The sequence below is a fragment of the Hemiscyllium ocellatum genome, chromosome 2 (assembly GCF_020745735.1).
Source record: "Hemiscyllium ocellatum isolate sHemOce1 chromosome 2, sHemOce1.pat.X.cur, whole genome shotgun sequence".
NCBI lineage: Eukaryota > Metazoa > Chordata > Chondrichthyes > Orectolobiformes > Hemiscylliidae > Hemiscyllium > Hemiscyllium ocellatum.
This window is the reverse complement of record NC_083402.1, coordinates 1,563,972-1,584,084: the sequence shown is the minus strand read 5'-3', so window position 1 is coordinate 1,584,084 and position 20,113 is coordinate 1,563,972.

Here is a 20,113-nt window from a genome sequence, read left to right as displayed (position 1 = left end):
CTGCATTGCATTGTTTCCCAGACAGGAGGCGCTGACACCGAGCCCTGGCCACACTGTGCTCTTTGAAGAAGTGTCTCTCGGAGACTATAATTATTCCGTCGGATCTTCCTGAGCTGGAGGAATGTGACTGGATTTGTCATCTCAATGCTGAATTTTCAAAATTATCCATTCCAGTGTTAGCCGTATAACAACTGCTCTATCTGAGGCTGGTACAATTGCAACATTTCAGGGGCATCTGGATGGGTATATGAATAGGAAGGGTTTGGAGGGATATGGGCCGGGTGCTGGCAGGTGGGACTAGATTGGGTTGGGATATCTGGTCAGCATGGACGGGTTGGACCGAAGGGTCTGTTTCCGTGCTGTACATCTCTATGACTCTCTGACTGTCTCACAGACTCCTCAAGCACCATCCTGACAGAGTCATACTCCCAGACTCCTACCTCACAGGCAATGTCCCAGGCCCCACCATTACCATCCCTGGGTATGTCCTGTCCCACCACCAGGACAGACCCAGCAGGGGAGGGGACACAGTGCGATACAGTCGGGAGGGGATTGCTCTGGGAGTCCCCAACATTAACTCCGTTCCCCATGATCTCCCATGGCTTCAGGTTGAACATGGGAAAGGAAACCTCCTGCTGATTACCACACACCGCCCTCCCCCGGCTGATGAATCGTTACCCCTCCATGTTGAACAACACTTGGTGAATCTGTGTCCGAGCAGTGCCTCCCACTCAAACAGAGCACGGGGCCCACATCTTCCAGTCAAGACAAAGAATGGCATCAACAAATCCTCGTGAGCCCTGAATATCTCGTGATTGACAGCAATGGATGAGGCTAAAGGCTGATACTGAGGGCTCCAAATAAGAGAAACCTTCAATGAATGTAGAATGTGCAAAAGGGAACTCAACTCAGAAATCGGGAAAGTGATTGGGCATGTGGAAAATAAGAGAGAACCCTGATTATGTGTTCATGTATGTTCATGTATGTTCATATATGTTCAGGGTCAAAGGATAACCAGGGGAGGAGTAGGGCCCAGTCTGGGCCTTGGTGATCCTTTGTGCCCTGAGCCAGAGGTTACGGGTAGGTTTCTAAGTGAACACTGTGTGGGCGTTGACTAATGAGAGGAACAAAATGATGAGAGAAATCAGGGATATGTTTCTGATACAATTAAAGAAAATAATCTGGACTGCATGGAGATTCGCAATGGCCGAGCAGGTTAACAGGAGATACCTCTCCAGGGCTTACTGAAACGTACCCCAGGCTGCTGAGTCACGAAATGGAGGACTGGCAGCACTGGCAATAATTTTCAATTCCTCTCTGGCCACAGGAGAAGCGTAAGGGGACTGGAGGAAGCTAATGTGGTACCATTCTGAGAGAAGGGAGCAAGAGATAACCCAGGAAACTAGAGGCTGATCAGCCTAACCTTGGTGGTATATGGAGACAATTCTGAGGGACAGAATTAAGTTGAACTTGGAGAGGCAGGGATTAACAAGAACACTCGGTATGGTTTACTAAGGGGAGGTCACGTCTGACCAACTTGATGGAGTTTTTCGAAGAGGTGACAGTGCATGTAGAAGGGGGCAATGATTTGATGCGGTCGACTTGGACTTCAGCCCAGTTTTTGATGAGGTCCTGAATGGGAGACTGACAGTTACATCCCAGGAAATTTGGCAAACTGAATCCAGAATTGGCTGAGTGACAGGATGCAGAGGGTGATGGTTGGAGGGTGTTTTTTTGGGGACTGGGAGCCTGTGTCCAGTGGGGTCCCACAGGGGTCAGTGTCGGAGCCCTTGCTGTTTGTGGTTTTTATAAAATGATTTGGACTTGAACATCAGAGTATTGACCAGGGAGTTTGCGAATGGTATAAACATTGTCAGGATGGTAAATAATGAGGAGGGATAGTCTTCGATTCCAGGTGGATATAACGGGCTGGTCAGCAGCAAGTGGAATTCAATCCAGACACAAGAGAGGGGATGCACTTGGGTCAGACAAACAAGGCAAGGAAACACACGATGTACAGAGGGACTCTGAGAAACACCGAGGTGTGCATGTACACTGGTCCCTTAAGGATCAGCACAGGTGGGTAAAGTGGTTAAGGTGGTACAGGGGATACTTACCTTCTAAGTGTTTAAGATCAACGGCGTTTTCTGAACTGTATAAAAGGTAGGTTAGGCCACAGCTGGACTATTGTGTGGAGTTCTGGAATCCACATTCTAGGAGGGATGTGATTGCACTGGAGGGGAGATTCATCAGGACACTGCCTGGGCTGGAGAGGAAACAGATTAAACAGGATTAAAATAACTCCTCAGAGGCTGGGATCCCATCCCCAATCACTCTTTATTTACAAACGCACGGCCTTTGACAGTACCACTGCCTCTCACTGAGTCAAGATTCAATATTCCTGAAAGTCAGCCTTTTCTGTCAGCCAGGCCTCCCTGACTGAACAGCCTCAATCAGGGAACTCACACCCTCCAGTGTCCAGCTACCTGACCCCAGTCCCAGGGAGTAGACACAGGGAATCTAGAAACCGGCCTCTCCAGCTCAACGGCTGGGGGCCAGGATGGGCCCGTCCAGGTCAGGATGAGGAGAGATGTTTTTCCCCAGAAAGTGGAGTGTCAGTGGAACACAGGCAGCAACCAAGCTCAAATGTTTTGAATATTTTCAAGGAAGTGTTTGAAATAGTTTTAGGACCAACAGGATTAAAGGTTAATGGGAGAAATTGAGACCCAGCTATTGTATTGGATGATTAGCCGATTGGATAGTGAACAGGCTCAAAGGGCCGAATGGCCTACTCCTGCTCCTGTTTTCCCAAATGTCTAAACCTGATCATGTTTTCCCAGGTCCTCTGTCTCACACCATCGCTGATTTCTGGGAAATGGTTTGGCAGGAAGATTCCAACGTTATCATCATGTTGACCAACCTTATTGAGCAGGACAAGGTATGACCCCTGACCCCACTAAACCTGACCCTGACCCCATCCCCCTTAAACCTGACCCCTGACCCTTCCCACCAGCCTGATTGCCTTAGACACTGACCCCCGACTCTAGCTCCCTACCTGACCCAACTCCTAACCCCACCCCCTCATATGAACCTGATTTCCTCAGACTTTGACTCCTCAGCCCAGGCTCTAATTTCACCTGATCCTGTCCACTTCCTGCTGAGCTAAGGCATGACCTCGACCTCTCCTCTCACCTTGACCGAATGCCCTCCCAGGGTCTGGCCCCTCCCCTCATTCTGTCCCTTATTGAACCCAAGCCATACCCTCTGCCTGGTCACAGAACATTGCCCCTTAATTCCAGCCTTGAAGCTGAGCCCAGCTCCTTCACTGACTGTAGCACATACCCATCCATCCTGACCACAGCCAGTCGTCACTCGGCCTCCAACAATGACGGTACAGTACAATATCTGCTCAATAACAATATCTGCTCAATAACAATATCTGCTCAGTAACAATATCTGCTCAATAACAATATTTGCTCAGTAACAATATCTGCTCAGTAATAATATCTGCTCAATAACAATATCTGCTCAGTAACAATATCTGCTCAGTAACAATATCTGCTCAGTAACAGTATCTTCTCAGTAACAGTATCTGCTCACTGACAATATCAGCTCAGTAACAATATCAGCTCAGTAACAATATCTACTCAGTAACAGTATTTGCTCACTGACAATATCCACTCAGTAACAGTACCTGCTCAGTAACAGTACCTGCTCAGTAACAGTAGCTGCTCACTGACAAGATCTGCTCAGTAACAATATCAGCTCACTGACAATATCTGCTCAGTAACAATATCTGCTCACTGAAAATATCTGCTTAATAACAGCATCTGCTCACAAACAATATCTGCTCAGTAATAGTATCTGCTCAGTAACAATATCTGCTCAGTAACAAAACCTGCTCACTGCCAATATCTGCTCAGTAACAGTAGCTGCTCACTGACAAGATCTGCTCAGTAACAGTATCTGCTCAGTAACAATATCTGCTCAGTAATAAAACATGCTCACTGACAATATCTGCTCAGTAACAGTAGCTGCTCACTGACAAGATCTGCTCAGTAACAATATCTGCTCAGTAACAGTATCTGCTCAGTAACAGTACCTGCTCAGTAACAATATCTGCTCAGTAACAATATTTGCTCAGTAACAGTACTTGTTCACTGACAATATCTGCTCAGTAACAGTATCTGCTCAGTAACAGTACCTGCTCACTGACAATATCTGCTCAGTAACAATATCTGCTTAGTAACAATATCAGCTCACTGAAAATATCTGCTTAATAACAGCATCTGCTCAATAACAATATCTGCTCAGTAATAGTAGCTGCTCACTGACAAGATCTGCTCAGTAACAATATCTGCTCAGTAACAATATCTGCTCAGTAATAATATCAGCTCAGTAACAGTATCTGCTCACTGATAATAACAGCTCAGTAACAATATCAGCTCAGTAACAATATCTGCTCAGTAACAATATCTGCTCACTGACAATATCCACTCAGTAACAGTATCTGCTCAGTAACAGTACCTGCTCAGTAACAATATCTGCCTAGTAACAGTACCTGCTCAGTAACAATATCTGTTCAGTAACAGTAGCTGCTCAGTAACAATTTCTGCTCAGTAACAGTATCTGCTCAGTAACAATATCTGCCTAGTAACAGTATCTGCTCAGTAACAATATCTGCTCAGTAACAGTATCTGATCGGTAACAATACCTGCCTAGCAACAGTACCTGCTCAGTAACAATATCTGCTCAGTAACAGTATCTGCTCAGTGACAGTATCTGCTCAGTAACAACATCTGCTCAGTAACAGTATTTGCTCAGTAACAGTATCTACTCTGTAACAGAATCTGCCCGGTAACAATATCTGCTCAGTAACAGTATCTGTTCAGTAACAATATCTGCTCAGTAACAGTATCTGTTCAGTAACAATATCTGCTCAGTAAAAATTTCTGCTCAGTAACAGTATCTGCTCAGTAACAATATCTGCCTAATAACAGTACTTACTCAGTAACAATATCTGCTCAGTAACAGTATCTGCTCGGTAACAGTATCTGCTCGGTAACAATATCTGCTCGGTAACAATATCTGCTCAGTATCAATATCTGCCTAGTAACAGTACCTGCTCTGTAACAATATCTGCTCAGTAACAGTATCTGCTCAGTAACAATATCTGCCTAGTAACAGTACCTGCCAGTAACAATATCTGCTCAGTAACAATATCTGCTCAGTAACAGTATCTGCTCAGTAACGATATCTGCCTAGTAACAGTACCTGCCAGTAACAATATCTGCTCAGTAACAATATCTGCTCAGTTACAGTATCTACTCGGTAACAGAATCTGCCCGGTAACAATATCTGCTGAGTAACAGTATCTGCTCAGTAAACATTTCTGCTCAGTAACAGTATCTGCTCAGTAACAATATCTGCCTAGTAACAGTACTTGCTCAGTAACAATATCTGATCAGTAACAGTATCTGCTCAGTAACAATATCTGCTCAGTAACAGTATCTGCTCAGTAACAATTTCTGCTCAGTAACAATATCTGCTCAGTAACAGTAGCTGCTCAGTAACAATTTCTGCTCAGTAACAGTATCTGTTCAGTAACAATATCTGCCTAGTAACAGTACCTGCTCAGTAACAATATCTGATCAGTAACAGTATCTGCTTAGTAACAATATCTGCTCAGTAACAGTATCTGCTCAGTAACAATATCTGCTCAGTAACAATATCTGCTCAGTAACAGTATCTGCTCGGTAACAATAACAGCTCAGTAACAATATCTGCTCAGTCACAGTATCTGCTCAGTAATAATAACAGCTCAGTAACAATATCTGCTCAATAACAGTATCTGCTCAGTACCAATACCTGCTCCGTAACAGTATCTGCTCAGTAATAATATCTGCTCAGTAACAGTACCTGCTCAGTAATAATATCTGCTCAGTAACAATATCTGCTCAGTAACAGTACCTGCTCAGTAATAATATCTGCTCAGTAACAATATCTGCTCAGTAACAGTACCTGCTCAGTAATAATATCTGCTCAGTAACAATATCTGCTCAGTAACAATATCTGCTCATCTCAGCCCAAGTGTGAACAGTATTGGCCTAATCAGCTTCAGGAGGAAAGATATGGAGATTTCACCGTCGTCTCCACGGCTCCTCCCAGTCGGACATCAAAGAGCTTCATCATCCGAAATTTCCAAGTGACAAAGGTGAGGCCTCTGAGGAACGGCAGGTGAAATGGAGGATGGGAACGGGGAATCATGAAGGGAAATGTGGGTGAGAAAAGAATGGGAAGAGGCTGCGTTGTGAGTATCAGAGCAGCTGAATGGAGGAGCGAGGAGGCGATTGTACAAGGCACCAGTCAGGCCCCAGCTGCAATCCTGTGAACAGTCAGGGCCCCGTATCTAAGCAAAGATAGATTGGTGTTGGGGACAGTCCAGGGAAGGTTCGCTCGGCTGACCCAGGGGATGCAGGGACTGTGTCTTATGAGGAGAGGTTGAGGAGGCTGGGCCTGTACTCATTGGAGTTGAGCAGAATGAGAGGAGACCTTGTGGAAACACACAATATTCTCAGGGAGTTTGACGGGGGAGACAATAGACAATAGACAATAGGTGCAGGAGTTGGCCATTCTGCCCTTCGAGCCTGCACAACCATTCAATATGATCATGGCTGATCATCCTCAATCAGTATCCTGTTCCTGCCTTATCCCCATAACCCTTGATTCCACTATCTTTAAGAGCTGTATCCAACTCTTTCTTGAAAGTATCCAGAGACTGGGCCTCCACTGCCCTCTGGGGCAGAGCATTCCACACAGCCACCACTCTCTGGGTGAAGAAGTTTCTCCTCATCTCTGTCCTAAATGGCCTACCCCGTATTTTTAAGCTGTGTCCTCTGGTTCCGACTCACCCATCAGCGGAAACATGTTTCCTGCCTCCAGAGTATCCAATCCTTTAATAATCTTATTCGTCTCAATCAGATCCCCTCTCAGTCTTCTAAACTCGAGGGTATACAAGCCCAGTCACTCCAGTCTTTCAGCGTAAGGTAATCCCGCCATTCCAGGAATTGACCTCGTGAACCTACGCTGCACTCCCTCAATAGCCAGAATGTCTTTCCTCAAATTTGGAGACCAGAACTGCACACAGTACTCCAGGTGTGGTCTCACCAGGGCCCTGTACAGCTGCAGAAGAACCTCTTTGCTTCTATACTCAATTCCTCTTGTTATGAAGGCCAGCGTGCTATTAGCTTTTTTCACTACCTGCTGTACCTGCATGCTTACCTTCATTGACTGGTGTACAAGAACACCCAGATCTCTCTGTACTGCCCCTTAACCTAAATTGATTCCATTGAGGTAGTAATCTGCCTTCCTGTTCTTGCCACCAAAGTGGATAACCATACATTTACCACATTAAACTGCATCTGCCATGCATCTGACCACTCACCTAACTTGTCCAGGTCACCCTGTAATCTCCTAACATCCTCCTCACATTTCACCCTGCCACCCAGCTTTGTATCATCAGTAAGATGTGGAGGTGGTGTTTCCCACTCTGGGAGAGTAGAACCTGAGGGCATCATCTGAGAATAAGGGCTCGCCCATTGAAGACAGAGATAGGGAAGAATTTCCTCTCTCCGAGGGGAGTGTATCTCACAGGGAGCGGGCGGGGCTGGGTCCTTCAGGATATTCAAGGCTGAGACAGACAGAGTTTTAATCAGGAACGGGAGCGAGCGGTTCCGGACAAAATGAAAAGTGGAGTTGAGGATTTTAAGGTCAGCCTTGACCGTATTGAATGGTGGAATGGACCCACCACATCTACTCCACATCGTACAAGGACAAGGAAGGGCAGGGATGAGGGAGGAATAAACACGAGGGAGTGTCGATTCCGAATATTCGGAATAGGTGAGTGTTGCATCTGCTGAATACAACTGACTCGCTCTCCCACCCCTCGCTGTCTCTATATCTCTCTCTCTCTTTCCTTCTCTCTTTCTCTCATCCGCCTCCCCACCCATGTATCCCTCCTTCTCCCTCTCTCTCTCCTTTGCGTTCTCTCTCTCTATACTCTTCTTTTCCCTGTCTCTCTCTCTCTCTCTCTCTCTCTTCTAACCCCTTCCTCTTCCTTTCTCTCCCCCTCACCCTCTCTTACCCCCTTCTCTGTGTGTGTGTGAGTCTCTCTCTCTCTCTCTCCCCCTCCTCTCCCGGTCTCGGTCCCTCAGGATGGTTCTCCCTCCTCCCGGAAGGTGCACCAATTCCACTATCTCCAGTGGCCGGATCACGGAGTCCCCCGCAATCAGATCACCATCTACCGATTCCTCAAAGCCATCAACCAGACCCTTCCCCACACCGGGCCCATCGTCATCCACTGCAGGTGAGGCTGGGAAACCCCGTACCCCTGGAGGGAGGCTGGGAAACCCCGGACACCTGGGGGTGAGGCTGGGAAACCCCGTACCCCTGGAGGGAGGCTGGGAAACCCCGTACCCCTGGGGGTGAGGCTGGGAAACCCCGTACCCCTGGGGGGTGAGGCTGGGAAACCCCATACCCCTGGGGGGGAGGCTGGGAAACCCCGTACCCCTGGGGGTGAGGCTGCGAAACCCCGTACCCCTGGGGGGTGAGGCTGGGAAACCCCATACCCCTGGGGGGGAGGCTGGGAAACCCCGTACCCCTCGGGGGGAGTCTGGGAAACCCCGTACCCCTGGGGTGGAGGCTGGGAAACCCCATACACCTGGGGGTGAGGCTGGGAAGCCCCGTACCCCTGGGGGGGAGGCTGGGAAACCCCGGACCCCTGGGGGTGTGGCTGGGAAACCCCGTACCCCTGGGGGGGAGGCTGGGAAACCCCGTACCCCTGGGGGTGTGGCTGGGAAACCCCGTACCCCTGGGGGTGAGGCTGGGAAACCCCGTACCCCAGTTTTCCGCAGCACGGAGGGCTGTCAGACCGTGGCTTGTATTGGGGGAATGAGGCAAACTGTCCGGCAGTGAGGTGGGGGGAGCGGTCAGCAGTAATCTGTGGTAGCGAGGGGTCAGTGGGAGGGGTCAGTGTGACGGGTCAGTGTGTGGGTCAGTATGTGGGGTCAGTGTGCGGGGTCAGTGTGCGGGGTCAGTGTGAGGGGTCAGTGTGTGGGGTCAGTGTGTGGGGTCAGTGTGAGGGGTCAGTGTGAGGGGTCAGTGTGCGGGGTCAGTGTGAGGGGTCAGTGTGTGGGGTCAGTGTGCGGGGTCAGTGTGCAGGGTCAGTGTGAGGGGTCAGTGTGAGGGGTCAGTGTGCGGGGTCAGTGTGAGGGGTCAGTGTGAAGGGTCAGTGTGAGGGGTCAGTGTGCGGGGTCAGTGTGCGGGGTCAGTGTGAGGGGTCAGTGTGCAGGGTCAGTGTGAGGGGTCAGTGTGACGGGGTCAGTGTGAGGGGTCAGTGTGCAGGGTCAGTGTGAGGGGTCAGTGTGAGGGGTCAGTGTGCAGGGTCAGTGTGTGGGGTCAGTGTGACAGGTCAGTGTGCAGGGTCAGTGTGAGGGGTCAGTGTGAGGGGTCAGTGTGATGGGTCAGTGTGACAGGTCAGTGTGCGGGGTCAGTGTGAGGGGTCCGTGTGAAGGGTCAGTGTGCGGGGTCAGTGTGACCAGTCAGTGTGAGGGGTCAGTTGAGCGGTCAGTGTGACAGGGTCAGTGTGAGGGGTCAGTGTGCGGGGTCAGTGTGAATGGTCAGTGTGTGGGGCCAGTGTGAGAGGTCAGTGTGAGGGGTCAGTGTAAGGGGTCAGTGTGAGGTGTCAGTGTGAGAGGTCAGTGTGACGGGTTCAGTGTGCAGGGCTAGTGTGAGGGGTCAGTGTGCAGGGTCAGTGTGCGGGGTCAGTGTGCGGGGACAGTGTGAGGGGACACTGTGAGGGGTCAGTGTGCAGGGTCAGTGTGAGGGGTCAGTGTGAGGGGTCAGTGTGTGGGGACAGTGTGAGGGACCAGTGTGAGGGGCCAGTGTGAGGGGTCAGTGTGTGGAGTCAGTGTGACGGGTCAGTGTGAGGGGTCAGTGTGACAGGTCAGTGTGAGGGGTCAGTGTGCGGGGTCAGTGTGAGGGGTCAGTCTGTGTGGACAGTGTGAGGGGCCGGTGTGAGGGGTAATTGTGTGGGGTCAGTATGCAGGGTCAGTGTGACGGGTCAGTGTAAGGGGTCAGTGTGAGGCATCAGTGTGCGGGGTCAGTGTGAGGGGTCAGTGTGCGGGGTCAGTGTGAGGGGTCAGTGTGACGGGTCAGTATGCAGGGTCAGTGTGACGGGTCAGTGTAAGGGGTCAGTGTGAGGCGTCAGTGTGCGGGGTCAGTGTGAGGGGTCAGTGTGACGGGTCAGTGTGAGGGGTCAGTGTGCGGGGTCAGTGTGAGGGGTCAGTGTGACGGGTCAGTGTAAGGGGTCAGTGTGAGGCGTCAGTGTGAGGGGTCAGTGTGTGGGGACAGTGTGAGGGACCAGTGTGAGGGGCCAGTGTGAGGGGTCAGTGTGTGGGGTCAGTGTGACGGGTCAGTGTGAGGGGTCAGTGTGATGGGTCAGTGTGAGGGGTCAGTGTGCGGGGTCAGTGTGTGGGGTCAGTGTGAGGGGTCAGTCTGTGTGGACAGTGTGAGGGGTCAGTGTGCGGGGTCAGTGTGCGGGGTCAGTGTGAGGGGTCAGTATGCAGGGTCAGTGTGACGGGTCAGTGTAAGGGGTCAGTGTGAGGCGTCAGTGTGCGGGGTCAGTGTGAGGGGTCAGTGTGAGGGGTCAGTGTGACGGGTCAGTGTGAGGGGTCAGTGTGAGGGGTCACTGTGCAGGGTCAGTGTGAGGGGTCAGTGTGCGGGGACAGTGTGAGGGGTCAGTGTGAGGGGTCAGTGTGCAGGGTCAATGTGAGGGGTCAGTGTAAGGGTTCAGTGTGAGGGGTCAGTATGTGCGGTCAGTGTGCAGGTCAGTGTGAGGGGCCAGTGTGAGGGGTCAGTGTGCAGGATCAGTGTGAGGGGTCAGTGTGCAGGGTCAGTGTGAGGAGACAATGTGAGGGGTCAGTGTGTGGGGACAGTATGAGGGGTCAGTGTGTGGGGACAGTGTGAGGGGTCAGTGTGAGGGGTTCAGAGTGTAGGGTCAGTGTGAGGGGACAGTGTGAGGGGTCAGTGTGTGGGGACAGTATGAGGGGTCAGTGTGAGGGGTCAGTGTGCAGGGTCAGTGTGTGGGGTCAGTGTGAGGGGTCAGTCTGTGTGGACAGTGTGAGGGGTCAGTGTGCGGGGTCAATGTGCGGGGTCAGTGTGAGGGGTCAGTATGCAGGGTCAGTGTGACGGGTCAGTGTAAGGGGTCAGTGTGGCGTCAGTGTGCGGGGTCAGTGTGAGGGGTCAGTGTGACGGGTCAGTGTGCAGGGTCAGTGTGAGGGGTCAGTGTGAGGGGTCACTGTGCAGGGTCAGTGTGAGGGGTCAGTGTGCGGGGACAGTGTGAGGGGTCAGTGTGAGGGGTCAGTGTGCAGGGTCAATGTGAGGGGTCAGTGTAAGGGTTCAGTGTGAGGGGTCAGTATGTGCGGTCAGTGTGCAGGTCAGTGTGAGGGGCCAGTGTGAGGGGTCAGTGTGCAGGATCAGTGTGAGGGGTCAGTGTGCAGGGTCAGTGTGAGGAGACAGTGTGAGGGGTCAGTGTGTGGGGACAGTATGAGGGGTCAGTGTGTGGGGACAGTGTGAGGGGTCAGTGTGAGGGGTTCAGAGTGTAGGGTCAGTGTGAGGGGACAGTGTGAGGGGTCAGTGTGTGGGGACAGTATGAGGGGTCAGTGTGAGGGGTCAGTGTGCAGGGTTAGTGTGAGGGGTCAGTGTGTGGGGACAAAATGAGGGGTCAGTGTGTCGGGTCAGTGTGAGGGGGGTCAGTGTGCAGGGTCAGTGTGAGGGGTCAGTGTGAGGCATCAGTGTGAGGGATCAGTGTGAGGGGTCAGTGTGAGGGGTCAGTGTGAGGGGTCAGTGTGTGGGGTCAGTGTGTGGGTCAGTGTGAATGGTCAGTGTGAGGTGTCAGTGTGAAGGGTCAGAGTGCGGGGTCAGGGTGCGGGGCCAATGCGAGGGGTCAGTGTGAATGGTCAGTGTGTGGGTTCAGTGTGAGGGAACAATGTGCAGGGCTAGTGTGCAGGGTCAGTGTGAGGGGTCAGTGTGAGGGGTCAGTGTGTGGGTTCAGTGTGAGGGAACAATGTGCAGGGCTAGTGTGCAGGGTCAGTGTGAGGGGTCAGTGTGAGGGGTCAATGTGAGGGGTCAGTGTGTGGGGACAGTGTGCGGGGTCAGTGTGAGGGGTCAGTGTGCGGGGTCAGTGTGAGGGGTCAGTGCGCAGGGTCAGTGTGAGGGGTGTGTCCGTTTTGGGGTGTGGGTCCATGTTGGGGTGGTGTGTCCGTGTTGGGGGGGTGTGTTCATGTTGGGGGTGTGTGTCCGTGTTGGGGGTGTGTGTCCGTGTTGGGGGCGTGGGTCCGTGTTGGGGGCGTGGGTCCGTGTTGGGGGTGTGGGTCTGTGTGCAGGGTCCGTGTTGGGGGTGTGAGTCTGTGTGCGGGGTCCGTGTGCGGGGTGTGGGTCCGTGTGTGGGTCCGTGTGCGGTGTCCGGTTGGGATGTGGGTCCGTGTGCGGGGTGTGAGTCCGTGTGCGGGGTCCGTGTTGGGGTGTGGGTCCGTGTTGGGATGTGGGTCCGTGTGCGGGGTGTGAGTCCGTGTGCGGGGTCCGTGTTGGGGTGTGGGTCCGTGTTGGGGTGTGGGTCCATGTGCAGGGTCCGTGTTGGGGTGTGGGTCCGTGTGCGGGCTCCGTGTTGGGGTGTGGGTCCGTGTGCAGGGTGTGGGTCCGTGTGCGGTGTCCGTGTTGGGGTGTGGGTCCGTGTGTGGGGTCCGTGTGCGGGGTCCGGGTCCATGTGCGGGGTCCGTGTTGGGGTGTGGGTCCGTGTGCGGTGTCCGTGTTGGGGTGTGGGTCCGTGTGCGGGTTCCCTGTTGGGGTGTGGGTCCGTGTGCGGGGTCCGTGTTGGGTTATGGGTCCGTGTGCGGGTTCCCTGTTGGGGTGTGGGTCCGTGTGCGGGGTCCGTGTTGGGTTATGGGTCCGTGTGTGGGTTCCCTGTTGGGGTGTGGGTCCGTGTGCGGGGTCCGTGTTGGGGTGTGGGTCCGTGTGTGGGTTCCCTGTTGGGTTATGGGTCCGTGTGTGGGTTCCCTGTTGGGGTGTGGGTCCGTGTGCGGGGTCCGTGTTGGGGTGTGGGTCCGTGTGCGGGGTCCGTTTCGGGGCTGGGGTGCAGTCAGTGGGGCGCTGTCTGATGCTGGGTGTTTGGACAGTGCTGGAGTCGGCCGGACAGGAACGTTCATCGCCATCGATTACCTCCTCAAGATGGCGGAGGAAGATGGCAAGGTCGATGTGTTCTCCTGTGTGGAGGGTATGCGCAAGAAACGGCCCCACATGGTGCAGACCCAGGTGAGCGCACGCACTCCCCTCCCCCTTCCCCCTACCTCTGGGAGGAGACCCTGAGGGAGGGGAGACCCTGAGGGAGGGGGACTCTGAGGGAGGGGTCTCTGAGGGAGGGGAGACCCTGAGGGAAGGGAGGGATCCTGAGGGAGGGGAGAGACCCTGAGGGAGGGGGAGACCCTGAGGGAGGGGGACTCTGAGGGAGGGGAGACCCTGAAGGAGGGGAGATCCTGAGGGAAGGGAGACCCTGAGGGAGGGGAGAGACCCTGAAGGATTGGGGACCCTGAGGCAAGGAAAGGATGCAACCTGGGGGAGGGAGCATTGACTCAAGGGATGTGAGGGAGCAGACCCTGGCCCGTATGTGGATCCCGGAGAGAGGGAACGGGAAGAGCGAACCCTGGAGAGAGATTGTCAGAGAGAATTTCCACCTCTCTGTTTCACAGTTCCTTTCTCTGTCTCCCTCTTTCTCCCTCGCTCTCTCCCTCTCCCTTTCTCTCTCTTTCCCTCTCTCTCCCCCTCTCTTTCTCTCTTTCTCTCTCTCTCTCTCTCTCCCATCTCCCTCTTTCTCCCTTTCTCTGTGTCTCTCTCTCACTCTCTTTCTCCCTTTCTCTCTCCCTCCCTGTTTCTCCCCTTCTCTCTCTCTCTGTCTCTGTTGAAGAAATTCTCCTGACTCAGACCTGGAGTATTGACAAACTTTATTGTGTGATATCACGGGGAGTACACCTTTCCTTCGTATGGTCCAGTGTTACTCCAGATCGCCGGGGATTTACACCGTACAACAGATGAAGCAGCTGAGCTGAACCGCAGGATAACCTGTAGACGGCCTACACGGGCTATCCACCACGCAGAGCCTGAGGTCGGCTTTCGAAAACTGGATATAACAAGCCATTGTTCTCAGACCTTGAGTCAATGCGGGTGGTTGCAGATAAACGGGCAGAGGTTATGTGGTTGATACAGAAAGTTCTATTATGGCAGGACCACCCAGGACAGGGCCATGTCAGCCAAGGACAATATCCTGACTGAACAAAATGGCTGCAGACAAGCACGCCAGGGAAAACAGCTTCCACACTCTCTCCCTCTCCCTTTCTCTCTCTCTCTCTCTCTCTCTGTCTCTCTCTCTCCCTCTCTCTTTCTCTCTGTCTCTCTCTGTCTCTCTCTCTCTCTCTCTCCCTCTTTCTCTTTGTCTCTTTCTGTCTCTCTCTCCCTCCCTCTTTCTCTCTGTCTCTCTCTGTCTCTCTCTCTCTCCCTCCCTCTTTCTCTCTGTCTCTCTGTCTCTCTCTCTTTCTCTCTATCTCTCTCTCTTTCCCTCCCTCTTTCTCTCTGTCTGTCTCTCTCTCTTCCAGTCTTTTTCTCTCGGCCCAGATCTGACCCAGTCTTTCTGTCTGCTTGCTCCAGGATCAGTATAAATTTATTTATCTCGTGCTGTTGGAGGCTCTGACGTTTGGAGATACCTCGATCTCCCTGGAGGATTTTGGACAGTGTATGAGGATCATGGCTGAGAAAGATGCTTACACCCTCAGTAATGGCTTCAGTAAAGAGTATGAGGTATGTGTCAGTGTGAGCAGCTGCTGCCTGCCAGTGGACTATCAATGTCCCATCTGTGAGGCTTTTACCCGACTGGGTGGACAGTTCCAGGGAGATGAGCAAGGACAGAACATTCCCATCTGATTCTCATGAGTGACTCCTGCCCACAGAGAAACAGCTGACACCAGGACCTGGCAAATGATGACAGTTCAGTTGTTAGCTGCAAATGTGTTGCTGGTCAAAGCACAGCAGGTTAGGCAGCATCTCAGGAATAGAGAATTCGACGTTTCGAGCATAAGCCCTTCATCAGGAATAAGAGAGAGAGAGCCAAGCCGGCTGAGATAAAAGGTAGGGAGGAGGGACTAGGGGGAGGGGCGATGGAGGTGGGATAGGTGGAAGGAGGTCAAGGTGAGGGTGATAGGCCGGAGTGGGGTGGGGGCGGAGAGGTCAGGAAGAGGATTGCAGGTTAGGAGGGCGGTGCTGAGTTGAGGGAACCGACTGAGACAAGGTGGGGGGAGGGGAAATGAGGAAGCTGGAGAAATCTGAATTCATACCTTGTGGTTGGAGGGTTCCCAGGCGGAAGATGAGGCGCTCCTCCTCCAGCCGTCGTGTAGTTGTGTTCTGCCGGTGGAGGAGTCCAAGGACCTGCATGTCCTCGGTGGAGTGGGAGGGGGAGTTAAAGTGTTGAGCCACGGGGTGATTGGGTTGGTTGGTTCGGGCGGCCCAGAGGTGTTCTCTGAAGCGTTCCGCATGTAAGCGGCCTGTCTCACCAATATAGAGGAGGCCACATCGGGTGCAGCGGATGCAATAGATGATGTGTGTGGAGGTACAGGTGAACTTGTGGCGGATATGGAAGGATCCCTTGGGGCCTTGGAGGGAAGTGAGTGTGGAGGTGTGGGCGCAAGTTTTACATTTCCTGCGGTTGCAGGGGAAGGTGCCGGGGGTGGAGGTTGGGTTGGTGGGGGGTGTGGATCTGACAAGGGAGTCACGAAGGGAGTGGTCCTTGCGGAACGCTGATAGGGGAGGGGAGGGAAATATATCCTTGGTGGTGGGGTCCGTTTGGAGGTGGCGGAAATGGCGGCGGATAATACGTTGTATGCGCAGGTTGGTGGGGTGGTAGGTGAGAACCAGTGGGGTTCTGTCTTGGTGGCGGTTGGAGGAGCGGGGCTCAAGGGCGGAGGAGCGGGAAGTGGAGGAGATGCGGTGGAGGGCATCGTCGATCACGTCTGGGGGGAATCTGCGGTCCTTGAAGAAGGAGGCCATCTGGGTTGTGCGGTGTTGGAATTGGTCCTCCTGGGAGCAGATGCGGCGGAGACGAAGGAATTGGGAATATGGGATGGCGTTTTTACAGGGGGCAGGGTGGGAGGAGGTGTAGTCCAGGTAGCTGTGGGAGTCAGTCGGTTTATAATAGATGTCTGTGTTGAGTCGGTCGCCCGAGATAGAAATGGAAAGGTCTAGGAAGGGGAGGGCTCTTCCTCCAACCGTCGTGTTGTTATGTTCTGGTGATGGAGGAGTCCAAGGACCTGCATGTCCTCGGTGGAATGGGAGGAAGAGTTAAAGTGTTGAGCCACGGGGTGGTTGGGTTGGTTGGTCCGGGCGTCCCAGAGGTGTTCTCTGAAACGTTCCGCAAGTAGGCGGCCCGTCTCCCCAATATAGAGGAGGCCACATCGGGTGCAGCGGATGCAATAGATGATGTGTGTGGAGGTACAGGTGAATTTGCAGGTCACCTACCACCCCACCAACCTCCGTATACAACGTATCATCCGCCGTCATTTCCGCCACCTCCAAACGGACCCCACCACCAGGGATATATTTTCCTCCCCTCCCCTATCAGCTTTCTGCAAAGACCACTCCCTTCGTGACTCCCTCGTCAGATCCACACCCCCCACCAACCCAACCTCCACTCCCGGCACCTTCCCCTGTAACCGTAGGAAATGTAAAACTTGCGCCCACACCTCCACACTCACTTCCCTCCAAGGCCCCAAGGGATCCTTCCATATCCGCCACAAGTTCACCTGCACCTCCACACACATCATCTATTGCATCCGCTGCACCCGATGTGGCCTCCTCTATATTGGGGAGACGGGCCGCTTACTTGCGGAATGCTTCAGAGAACACCTCTGGGACGCCCGGACCAACCAACCCAACCACCCCGTGGCTCAACACTTTAACTCTCCCTCCCACTCCACCGAGGACATGCAGGTCCTTGGACTCCTCCATCGCCAGACCATAACAACACGACGGCTGGAGGAGGAGCGCCTCATCTTCCGCCTGGGAACCCTCCAACCACAAGGGATGAACCTAGATTTCTCCAGTTTCCTCATTTCCCCTCCCCCCACCTTGTCTCAGTTGATTCCCTCGAACTCAGCACCGCCCTCCTAACCTGCAATCTCCTTCCTGACCTCTCCGCCCCCACCCCACTCTGGCCTATCACCCTCACCTTGACCTCCTTCCACCTATCCCACTTCCATCGCCCCTCCCCCAAGTCCCTCCTCCCTAACTTTTATCTTAGCCTGCTGGACACACTTTCCTCATTCCTGATGAAGGGCTCATGCCCAAAACGTCGATTCTCCTGTTCCTTGGATGCTGCCTGACCTGCTGTGCTTTAACCCGCAACACATTTTCAGCTGTGAATCCTTCAGAGACAGGATTGAAACGCCAACAGCCATTGTTGGAAAGGACTGACATCTGGGACTGTGTCCGAATTAGGAGAGCTCTCTCACAGATGAGTCAAGCAACAGCCTGACACAGTCCTTCTCACAGAATCATACCCTACAGACAATGTAAGGGGTACTCCGAGTGTGGTAGGGGCGTGGAACAGCCTGCCTCTAACAGTAGTGGGCTCGCCGACGTTAAGGGCATTTAGATGGGCATGAGACAGACATGTGGATAATAATGGAACAGTGTAGGTTCGATGGACATCAGATCATTTTCACAGGTCGGTGCAGCATTGAGGGCCGAAGGGCCTGTACAGTGCTGTGACGTTGTATGTTCTATGTCCCACAGCCCACCATGACCATCCCTGGATATGTCCGGTCCCACTGGCAGGGCAGACCCAGCAGGGGATGGGGTACAGTGGGATACAGTCGGGAGGGGGTTGTCCTGGGAGTCCTCAACGATTGACTCTGAACCTCATGATGCCTTGTGGCTTCAGGTTAAACATGGGCAAGGAAACCTCCTGCTGATTACCACACACCGCCCTCTCCCGGCTGAACAACACTTGGAGAAAGCACTGAGGGTGGGGAGGACACAGACTGTCCTCTGGGTGGGGGATTTCACTGCCCCCACCAAGAGCGGCTCAGTAGCAGCATCACTGATCGAGCTGGTCAGGTCCTAAAGGACATCGCTGCTGGACTGGGGCTGCAGCAGGTGGGGAGGGAACCAACAACAGGGAAAAACATCCCTGACCTCATCCTCCCCAATCAGGTACAGGGTAAATTCACCAGAATGATCCAGAACTCGAAGGGTTAATTTATAACGAACAATAACAGAAGAGATCAAGGTTGTATTCCCTCGAAGTTCGGATGTTCAAGGGATGAATTCTTTGAAGTTTTCAAAATATTAGAGGAATCAGATGGAGAAATGGAGAGAATTACAATTTCTGCTGTCTGGTGATTTTTTTTAAAAGTTATTTTATTCATAAAAGGTGTCCACAGTCTAAACAAAAAATGGTTTAGGATGATAAAGGTGTACAATAAATAAACCGCTATCATTTGGGTTTTAGGATTTCTAATGTGAGACACAAAGCTCACGCACTGCAATAATTTCAGTCCGAGACAAGATCTGAATCAGTCCTGCCCTTTATCTCACACTTGCAAGTGGGTGTGATGTCCACAACGCCGGGACAACACACACTGAATTCAACAAATACTCGATATTTATATAATTTGGTTCCTATATGTTTTTTTCTTATTTCATTGCTTTCCCCCCTGTTTACATCCTCCACTTCCCTGAGACCGGTACCCATTACTCCTGTTTATCTCGTGTCTTATCCGGTCTTGTCTGTGACAAACATGCTCATTCCTGTTCTCAGGGCCATTTGCCCTCCTCTAGCTGTGGGCACATCCTTGCCTAACCATTATCTACTCCCTCCATCTGTGCTGCCCCTCTCAGCATCTTATCACTAAGACTCTTTTAATTGGGGTTTGTTCCTGTGTTTCTGTAAAAGTGGGAAACAGATGTTTATACCGACTGTTTATACAGGCATATTGAGTTTAACTGTCTGTCTTCACAGCATCTTATCACGAAGCCCTTCTAATTGGGGTTGCCATTTGTTGTGTAGTCCCGTTTCTGTCTTGCATACATTTTTAGCTAATACAAACAAACCAATTAGCATTTCCTCCACAGAGTTCCTATTCTTGTTGACTCAGCTCCTGGCTGAAACAATCACACACTGATGTGAGTTCAGTTTTTTTTATATAATGAATTAGAATTGCAGAAGCAACATAAATTTCCTATATCCCATTCTAACATCAAGATAGGTGGATTCCAGTAATTTCTGATTTTGTTTCTGATTTCTAGTATCCACAGTTCTTTATGTTTTTTAGATTAGATTACTTAGTGTGGAAACAGGCCCTTCGGCTCAACAAGTCCACACTGACCCGCCGAAGAGTAACCCATCCAGATCCATTCCCCTACATTTACCCCTGCACCTAACACTACGGGCAGTTTAGCATGGCCAATTCATCTAACCTGCACAGGACTGTGGGAGGAAACCCATGCAGACACGGAGAGAATGTGCAAACTCCACACAGACAGTCGCCTGAGGCAGGAATTGAACCTGGGTCTCTGGTGCTGTAAGGCAGCAGTGCTAACCACTGGGCCACCATGCTGCCCAGGATGGGGAGTGGCTTGGAGGGGAACTTGCAGGGGGTGGTGTTCCCGTGGATCTGCTGCCCTTGTCCTTGTAGATGGAAGTGGTTGTAGGTTTGGAAGGTGCTGCCTGAGGATCTTTGGTGAATTTCTGCATCTTGGAGATGGTACACACTGCTGTTACTGAGTGTCAGTGGGGGAGGGAGGGGATGGTACACACTGCTGTTACTGAGTGTCGGTGGGGGGAGGGAGGGGATGGTACACACTGCTGTTACTGAGTGTCGGTGGGGGAGGGAGGGGATGGTACACACTGCTGTTACTGAGTGTCGGTGGGGGGAGGGAGGGGATGGTACACACTGCTGTTACTGAGGGGGGGTGGGGGGAGGGAGGGGATGGTACACACTGCTGTTACTGAGTG